The sequence below is a fragment of the Ranitomeya imitator genome, chromosome 6 (assembly GCF_032444005.1).
Source record: "Ranitomeya imitator isolate aRanImi1 chromosome 6, aRanImi1.pri, whole genome shotgun sequence".
Lineage (NCBI taxonomy): Eukaryota > Metazoa > Chordata > Amphibia > Anura > Dendrobatidae > Ranitomeya > Ranitomeya imitator.
Genome location: NC_091287.1, coordinates 214,763,947 through 214,773,034, shown reverse-complemented (window position 1 = coordinate 214,773,034; position 9,088 = coordinate 214,763,947). Strand labels below are relative to the sequence as shown.

The 9,088-nt window shown below is 43.2% G+C and overlaps 1 long non-coding RNA gene across 2 annotated transcripts in view; it reads right to left on the bottom strand.

Moving 5' to 3' along the window:
- Positions 1–1,127: 1,127 nt before the first annotated feature.
- Positions 1,128–9,088, bottom strand: part of LOC138642355 (uncharacterized) — a 49,508-nt gene continuing 41,547 nt past the window's right edge. For both annotated transcript variants that reach the window (XR_011314031.1, XR_011314030.1), the window contains exon 4: positions 1,128–3,274. This is a non-coding gene — a long non-coding RNA (uncharacterized lncRNA). The remainder of the gene's footprint in view (positions 3,275–9,088) is intronic.

The window sequence follows — 9,088 nt, the reverse complement described above, 5'->3', positions numbered from 1 at the left end:
TATATACCTCAGTATTGTACTGACTAGAGCAGAGGTCCCCAACTCCAGTCCTCAAGGCCCACCAACAGGTCATGTTTTCAGGATTTCCTTTGCATTGCACAGGTGATGCAATTATTACCTGGGCAAGACTAAGGAAATCCTGAAAACATGACATGTTGGTGGGCCTTGAGGACTGGAGTTGGGGACCTCTGGACTAGAGTATATAGGCTGCTGGAGAACCTACAAGGTGTCCATATATTCTATATACCCCAGTATTGTACTGACTAGAGTATATAGGCTGCTGGGGAACCTACAAGGTGTCCTTATATTCTATATACCTCAATATTGTACTGACTAATGTATATTAGCTGCTGGGAAACCTACAGGGTGTCCATATATTCTATATACCCCAGTATTGTACTGACTAGTGTATATAGGCTGCTGGGGAACCTACAAGGTGTCCATATATTCTATATACCCCAGTATTGTACTGACTAGAGTATATAGGCTGCTGGGGAACCTACAGGGTGTCCATATATTCTATATACTCCAGTATTGTACTGACTAGAGCATATAGGCTGCTGGGGAACCTACAAGGTGGCCATATATTCTATATACCTCAGTATTATACTGACTAGAGTATATAGCAGAGGTGTCAAACTGCATTTCTCAAGGGCCGCAAACAGGTCAAGTTTTCAGGATTTCCTTAGCATTGCACAAGGTGCTGAAATCATTCTGTGCAGGTGATTAAATTATCACCTGTGCAATACAAGGAAATCCTGAAAACATGACCTGTTTGCGGCCCTCGAGGAATGCAGTTTGACACCTCTGGTATATAGGCTGCTGGGGAACCTACAAGATGGCCATATATTCTATATACCTCAGTATTGTACTGACTAGAGTATATAGGCTGCTGGGGAACCTACAGGGTGTCCATATATTCTATATACCCCAGTATTTTACTGACTAGTGTATATAGGCTGCTGGGGAACCTACAAGGTGGCCATATATTCTATATACCCCAGTATTTTACTGACTAGTGTATATAGGCTGCTGGGGAACCTACAAGGTGTCCTTATCTACTATGTCGGGATCACACTCAGTCGGAGCAGCCTTTGGAAGTGGGGAATCACCAGAAATAAATACACAAGACACGTCTTGTATAGTGTATCACTGGGAAGTCTCTGAAGCACGCCTGCCTTCAGAGTGCTATCCCTTCTTTATATAGCTGTTTCAGTAGGTTTAGTGGTTATACAAGTTTTGCATGTTTAAACAAAGAGACAAAACAGGAAAGAAAGAAAAGAAAAGAAAACAGTTTCGTGGGCGGCAGTTTCACAACAAACAGTACAAAGGCAATTCCACAGACAGGAAAAACAGGATTTCATACTATAGCTAAAATGTCCTTGAATGGACAGGTCAATATTTATCACAAATTCTTTTTTTTTTTTTTTTTGTTCATTGAGGTAATCATTTTTGTTCTGCTCTTCACAATCCCCCCTTTGACATATTCCATTCAAAACCTTGTCGATCATTTTAGTCATTCTTTTTGTGATATTACAAAAAAAAACTTTATATTCTCGCATCCATTACACAAAATTTATTTGTGCATACCGAGATACCCTTGAGTACAACCTTGAACAATACATATATAATTACAATAACCATAACTGTATGTATTAGGCTTTGCATAATCCCGGTAACCCACCCACCGATCCCTCTGAACCAATTGGCCGGGTTAAGAAAAGAAAAGGTATCTGACCACCAGCTATCCTTATTTTGGTCATTGTCTTTGTCATACTGATCCCTGAGTCGTTGTACGTCTTTTAATTTAAATCTCATACTCATAGTACTATTCGGGTCTATATAATGACAGCAGGTGGGTCCGATGATTTGACACATACCCCCTTGTGAGGCAGTTAGGTAATCCAATACCAGGGTATGTTGGTTAGTGACTATTATAAGCTGATTCTGTACAGCTATACTAGTATTTAATATGTCCAATATATCCCAAATCTGATCATCTAGATAATCCGTGGCTCTAACTAATTTATCCCACATCTGTGTTAACATAGGATGAATAAAAATGGTACTAGCAATTTTGTTGGGAATTCCCATTTGTACTATATGCGGCCTCCCCGAGGGACGTGGTGAGTTATCTGCAGCTCTTTTATACAGTGTGTGCTTTGGCACGGCTTGCATATTCACTTGTTTATTTGAAATTATGAAAGTAGCCGGGGTTAGGCGTCCTAATGTACAAGTACCCTTTATACCTACGGGAAGCCATTTATATGCTCCTTCTCCGCATATCCAAAATGTACCCTCAGGCAGATCCCACAAAGCTGAGTGCTGCAATACCAATCTGTGAGCCAAATCCACAAAACTAGATACATTCTGAAGCATACACCAAGAGGGTTTTTGTCCCAAGGGGCTACAGTACCCGGCTGCGGGATTACCACATACATGCATTCCGTTGACATACTCATTGGATTCATTACAAACCAGGTTCCCCGGCTTACTTGTACAACTGTTTGCATCACCTTGGGGGAACAACTCAGAATGTTCCCATTTTCTATTATGTATGTATCTTTCCAATACTGTAGGTTTGAAAGCATCAGAGGAAGGGGTGGTTGTACTGAAACTGAGCTGTAGATTTTCAGTGGGGACCTGTCCTAAATCAGTTAATCCAGTCTTATCCCTAGGTACCCATTTTCCTCCCTTGAATGCTAAATATTGTAAGTTGTCTATTTTTCCTGTAAGATTGCCCTGCCACCAAGGAAATTCTACCCATCCCACAATTGGTATGGCGATTGTAGTATTCCATAGTCTAGTATTGCCAGGTTGGTTGTTGGCCAGGTTGTCTGAACAATTAGGCCAAGCGAATATTTCTTCAGCTGACACGGGAACTGCTAGAAAAGGTATACTTGTGGCTGATACTGGTGAATGGGTACAGATCCAACAATCTGCCAGGGGTTGCGTATTATTTAACAAGTCATGCACTAATTTTCTATGATGTTGTACGAATCTATTGTTCAAAGGGGCTAGAGAATTCAGTCTTTCCCATGCCTCCGTTGAGGTTAACATTATTAACATCAATATCATGAGTCTTATACTGCTTTTTTGCAATGGCTTGCATGTATCCATGATGCCTTTCCTTCAAGCTTGACTGCTGTTGGAGTTGTTAACAGGACTTGGAAAGGTCCGTCAAATCTCGGTTCCAGAGTCTTTCTGGTGTGTCTTTTCACGTAGACTTGATCACCAGGTTCCAACTTGTGGCCTCCTTCGAGATTTTCTGGATCTGGAAGGGAAGCAAAAACTTGCGAATGCACTTTAGTTAAACGTTTTTGTAATTCTTGTACATAAGCAGTTAAAGTCTCAGTATTCAACATCAGTTGTTGTGGAAAATAACAACCCAAATTTGCTGCTCTACCAAAAAGAATCTCATGTGGTGACAGCTTAGCCTTCCCCCTTGGGGTGTTTCGGATGGAATACAGGGCAAGTGGTAGACACTCGGTCCAAGGCTTTCCTGTTTCTGCCATGGCCTTCTGGATTTTTAATTTTATTGTCCCATTTAATCTTTCCACTTTACCTGAACTCTGTGGATGATATGGAGTGTGAAACTGGTTTTCTACTCCCAACATTTTCATAACATTCTGGAATATTTCCCCAGTAAAATGGGTACCTCTATCTGACTCGATCACCTCAGGCATGCCGTAACGGGGTATCAGTTCATGTGCTATTTTAATGGCAGTAGTTTTTGCTGAGGCTTTACGAACTGGATAAGCCTCTGGCCACCCTGAGAACATGTCCACACACACAAGCACATATTCGTATCCATTGTACCTAGGAAGTTGGATGTAGTCGATCTGGAGTCTTTGAAAGGGATACAGTGGTCTTACATGATGCTTGGTTGGGGTTTTAATGGCCTGACCTGGATTGTGTGCCAGGCATATAGCGCATGCAGCACACATGTTCCGAGCAAAATTACCAAAACCTGGAGCCAACCACCTTTCTTTTACCTTGAGCGTCATACCATTTGCCGACACATGCGTGGGTAGGTGGAGGTCACTTGCCACTGCGGGGTACCAGGCTCTGGGTAAACACAACAAAGTTCCTTTTTTCCATAATCCTTGCTGATCTTCTGCCCCTTTTTTCTGCCACTGCCCTCGTTCTTCGTCGTCTACCTGTTTCTGAGCTTCCTTCAATCTTTCCTCATCATCTTCAGAGCTATCTAGTGTGTTGGCATGATGTAAGGGTTTACGTGCTGCCTGTTTTGCTGCCTTATCGGCTTTATCGTTACCCCTGGCTTCCTCGGTGTCGAGTCTCACATGTGCAGCTACCTTTATCACCGCTATTTCTTTAGTTTCTTGTGCTGCCTCCAGAATCTGTCTAATGAGGGAGGCATGTTTAACAGGTTGGCCTGAAGCAGTCATATAACCTCTGGCTCTCCATATTACGCCAAAATCGAAAATAATGCCATGTGCATATCTAGAATCAGTGTATATGTTTGCTGTCTGATCTTTGGCTATTTTTAGAGCTTCAACTAATGCTGTAAGTTCTGCTTCTTGTGCAGACTGATTAGCAGGGAGAGGTTCTGCTTTCAGCACTTCATGCTGAGTTACTACCGCATAACCTGTATGAAATTGTCCATTCATATCTGCATATCTACTGCCATCTATGAAAAGTTCAAATGTAGCATTACAGAGTGGCTTGTCACGTACATTACATAAGCCCTGAGTCTCTTGTTCCATTAATTGTACACAATCATGCATTGACTTTGATGGGTCAAAGGAGTTGGAGAGTGCAGTTGCAGTTTCCTCAGGTATGGTACCCCCCTCAGACTCTAAAGGGAGCAAAGACGCGAGATTAAGAGTCTGAATCCTGGCAAAGGAAATGTTGGGCGGCAGTAGTAGGGAACATTGGAGACGGAGGTGTCTGGCCATTGAAATATGTTTAGGTTGGACCTGGTTAAGAATGCCATGTACATCATGAGTGGTCTGAACTAGAAGTGGGTGATCAAGAACAATCTCAGAAGCTTTATCTAATAACAGTGAAATTGCGGCTACTACTCTTACACAAGAAGGTGCGGCTCTAGCTACAGGGTCCAGATGAGCTGATATGTATGCCACAGGTCTCTGTTTGTTTCCATGTTTTTGTGTGAGCACCCCTGTAGCATGTGAGGATATCTCAGCTGCCATCAATTGAAAAGGTTTAGTGTAGTCTGGGAGTCCCAAAGCCGGAGCTGATACCAGTGCTGTTTTCAAAGAGGAAAATGACTGTTTAGCCTCTTCACTGAGTGAATATGGTGTGTTGGCAATACAGTCATATAAAGGCTGCATGAGTTGACTTGCATGTATGATCCACTGTCTACAGTGTGAAACAATACCTAGGAAAGCACGCAGCTGTTTGTGATTCCTGGGTTCAAGCATGTTACGTATGGCTTCCGTACGTTGAGGTGTGAGGTGTCTGATGCCCTGTGATATGCAGTGACCTAAAAACACGACTGTTTGTTGACAAGCCTGGAGTTTCTGTCTATTTACTTTACAGCCTTCTTGCGCTAGGAAAATTAAGAAATTAACAGTTGAGGTAACTGCCGTCTGCTCATCAGGGCAACAAATAAGTAAGTCATCTACATACTGTAGAATGACTACTCCTGGTTCTGGGATGAATTTTTTTAGCACGGTCTGCATTGCTTCAGAGTACAAAGTTGGTGAGTGTACCATACCTTGTGGCAATCTTGTCCATGCTAATTGTTTACCCTTGAATGTAAAGGCAAACAAATGCCAACAGTTCTTATGTAGTGGCACAGAAAAAAATGCGTTTGATAAGTCAATTACCATAAAATATGCAGCAGTGCTGGGAATTTGAGACAGTAAAGGTACCGTCACACTTTAGCGACGCTGCAGCGATACCGACAACGATCCGGATCGCTGCAGCGTCGCTGTTTGGTCGCTGGGGAGCTGTCACACAGACAGCTCTCCAGCGACCAACGATCCCGAGGTCCCCGGTAACCAGGGTAAACATCGGGTAACTAAGCGCAGGGCCGCGCTTAGTAACCCGATGTTTACCCTGGTTACCAGCGTAAAAAAACAAACAGTACATACTTACATTCAGCTGTCTGTCCCTTGCCGTCTGCTCCTGCACTGACTGCTGGCCGTAAAGTGAAAGCAGAGCACAGCCACAGCGGTGACTCACCGCTGTGTGACTCACCGCTGTGCTGTGCTTTCACTTTCACTTTACGGCCAGCAGTCAGTGCAGGAGCAGACGGCAAGGGACAGACAGCTGAATGTAAGTATGTACTGTTTGTTTTTTTACGCTGGTAACCAGGGTAAACATCGGGTTACTAAACGCGGCCCTGCGCTTAGTTACCCGATGTTTACCCTGGTTACCAGCGAAGACATCGCTGAATCGGCGTCACACACGCCGATTCAGCGATGTCAGCGGGACCTCAACGATCAAAAAATGGCCCAGGCCATTCCGACACGACCAGCGATCTCACAGCAGGGGCCTGATCGCTGGTACGTGTCACACATAGCGAGATCGCTACTGAGATCGCTGTTGCGTCACAAAACTCAGCGATCTCGCTAGCGATCTCGCTGTGTGTGACGGGGGCTTAAGGTATGAGGATTCGGTACCACAGGGGTGACCGGTGCCAAAACCTTATTGATTTCCCGTAAGTCGTGCACCATGCGATATTTCACCATAGTTTCTTTGGAGGACACTTTCTTTTTAACAGGATATAAGGGTGTATTGGCGGGTGACCTGATTTCTACCAAAACACCTTGTAACACATAATCCTGAATTTGTTGAGAAATCGCCTGTTCTTGCTGGGCGCTGATGGGGTATTGCCTAAGCTGAGGTAATATGGTTCCCGGGGCAGTTTCTAACAGTATAGGAGCTACTGATAAAAATCCTACATCAGTGTCTCCTTTTGCCCATAGGCTGTCAGGAACCCGAGACAAGTCAATTTTTGCTTGTTGAGTGTAAATTTCGGGAAAATCCTCCATTGCTTGTATTCTAACATATGGTTCCAGAGTTTCTGCATCTTCAGGGATGGTCAGCATAACTGTGCCATCTTCTCTAAAATGGATGTTTGCATGCATTTTACTTAAGACATCAGTACCCAACAAGCAGGTAGGTGCACCTTTAGCAAATAAAAATTTGGATACAAAAGTTTTAGGGCCAAAGCTCACATTTAAAGGTTTTGTAAAGGGCAACGCCTGAATTTTACCATCATACCCTTCTGCATATGTAACCTTTGAGGATATATTGTCAGGATATGGTAAAAAGTCCTGATTTAAAATGGAGGATGTTGCTCCCGTATCTATCAGAAAAGGTACATTTTTACCCTCAACTTCAACTTGTATTATTGGTCTTCTAGAAGGAAGAGAGACCTGCATAACTTTCAGTCATTCTGAGCTGTCTGTTTGATCAGGCACTGGGTTATTTATCCTATTTTTGGGTACAAAGGTTCCTGAATCTATATCTGCTTTTCTCTTCCTACATTCCCTTTGGAAATGTCCTGGCTTCTTACAGTAATGACAAGTAAACTTTTGATTAGCAGAGCCAGTATTAGCCTGTGCAATTCTTACTGGCTTAGAATTTTCTCTTAAGTCCATTTCTATCCCTACAGCTTTCTGTCTAGCCAGGTGTGGGTCTTCCAAGGTTCTCCAATCAGGGGTTGCGGCCTTAAGCTTTTCCTTCACTTTTGGAGACAATCCATCTATAAAGGTTTTTGTAACTAACCTCATCATTCCTGGAGCGGTTAGATCCATGCCTTCATCTCTGAAATTATTTTCTACACTTAGATAATATTCGTCTACTGATTGTCCAGATTTCTGAGCCACCACTCCCGTTGTTCCTCTCTGCCTCTGTCTCTCCCTCATGAAAACCATTAAGTGATCTACAAATTGTGTACCTGATTCTATCGTTTGTAAGGCACCATCTCCTGCTTGGGGCCTATGTACCTGTAGATTCGCTAATAGCTCCTGGAAGAGTCCAGGAGTCATTTTCATTCTACATAATTCTTCTCCATCTGCCCAAACTCCAGCGTGAGTCTGCATAATTTGCTGTATATATTGTGCAAATCTAACTGGACACTGGGTGGGATCTGGTGCGTTATGCAAGAGAGACATGCCTTCAGCGGGGGACCAAGGGAAATATTGTCGAGTTTGGTGATATCTAGTTCCCATTACTCCGTCAGCACCAGGTTCCCTAAAGGGTCTTGGTACTACCCTAACAGGGGCAAGTACAGCGCCATGTCTAGGTGTACCACAGGCTAGGCAATCATTTCTCCAGTCTGGATTTTGTTGTCCACAGTGCGGACATACCCATCCTCCTGGTCCGGCTAAACTTTGAGGTGGTGTTTGGAGAAAAGATGGGGCATGTGGGTTAAGGTATGGGGGTGGGGTATTTTTAGATTCCACATTTTGTTTTTCTCCACAGCCTGTGGGTCTAATACACCACTTTTTACTCTGTTGATTATATGTCCATCCCTCATTTTCTGCTACCCTAGAGACATCAATCAATGCTTGGATCTGATCTATCCATTTCTTGTCTCTGATTATGCCTTTTTTCCTTTCCTGAATTCCTTCCCATAGTTTTTTACTAAAAGCTTCTGCCCTAGTAACTCCAAACTTACTAAAAATCTTTTTCAGCCCCTTAGTGGCATCTTCACCACTTCTCTCCTTTATGATAGTATAGATATCTAATTCTTCTGGTTCCGACTTTGTTTGCTTATTCCCCATTTTCTTATCCTGAGCTTTCTTGCCCTAGGTGGCGTTTGGGTATGAGAATACCTCGTTACCTTCTTCCTAAGGAGCTAGGATGTCTTTTTCTTGCCCTAGGTGGCGTTTGGGTATGAGAATACCTCGTTACCTTCTTCCTAAGGAGCTAGGATGTTTAAACTGTGTTGATGTAAGAAAATCCTGATTCCTACACCTATAGCAAACAACACAAATGCAACCAGACAGAAAAAGAACATACAACGTATCTTGTCCCAGGCTAATTTATCTGTCCTGGGCTTATACTATCACATACAACGTATTCTTGTCCCAGGCTAATTTATCTGTCCTGGGCTCATACTATCATACACTTATCCGTCACCAGGTTT